Source organism: Macaca mulatta, chromosome 2, assembly GCF_049350105.2.
Source record: "Macaca mulatta isolate MMU2019108-1 chromosome 2, T2T-MMU8v2.0, whole genome shotgun sequence".
Classification (NCBI taxonomy): Eukaryota; Metazoa; Chordata; class Mammalia; order Primates; family Cercopithecidae; genus Macaca; species Macaca mulatta.
The window spans coordinates 49,977,230-49,977,939 of NC_133407.1; the positions used below are offsets into that span (position 1 = coordinate 49,977,230).

The window sequence follows — 710 nt, forward strand, 5'->3', positions numbered from 1 at the left end:
TGGACTCCTTGGATTTGGTTTTGACTTTCTCCTGGATCTCAATGAGTTTCCTTGCCATCACATTCTGAATTATCTTTGATATTTCAATTATTTCAAACTGACTAAGAACTATCAGCCCTGGGGGATAATTGTTTGTCTGAAGGTAAGGAGACACTCTGGCTTTTTGAATGGCCAGAATTCTTGTTCTGGTTCCCTTTCCCATCTGAGAGGTCTGTTGTCCTTTTAACTGTGGTGTAGGTAGAGTATACTTGGCTTCATTTCTAGGTGCTTTCTGAGGGATAAAAGTATGGAACAGGTTATGAAAGTCTATGTCATCCTTGCACAGAGGCCATGCTAGTCTTCTCGGTATTATCCCAATTTTAGTGTATGTTCTTCTGAAACGAGCACTGAAAGATCATTTGACCATATACATGTGGGTTTAATTCTGGGTTCTCTATTCTGTTCCATTGTTCTATTTTTATATCAATAGCATACTATTTTAATTATTGTTGCTTTATAGTAAGTTTTGAAATCTAGAAGTGTGATACTTCAAGCTTTGTCCTTCCTGTTCAAAACTATTTTGGCTATTTGGAGTCTTTTGTTATACCATATGTATTTCGGGATATTTTTTTTTATTTCTGCAAAAAATGATATTTTGATAGGGATTGCATTCAATTGACTTTGAGTAATATGGATAATTTAACAATATTACATCATCTACTCCATGAACA

At 34.9% G+C, this 710-nt stretch overlaps 1 non-coding gene across 1 annotated transcript; it reads right to left on the reverse strand.

The window, feature by feature from the left end:
• Positions 1–280: 280 nt before the first annotated feature.
• LOC144339559 (U6 spliceosomal RNA) lies at positions 281–387 on the reverse strand. Its single transcript, XR_013414610.1, has one exon. It is a non-coding gene; the product is annotated as a U6 spliceosomal RNA (small nuclear RNA).
• Positions 388–710: the final 323 nt, after the last annotated feature.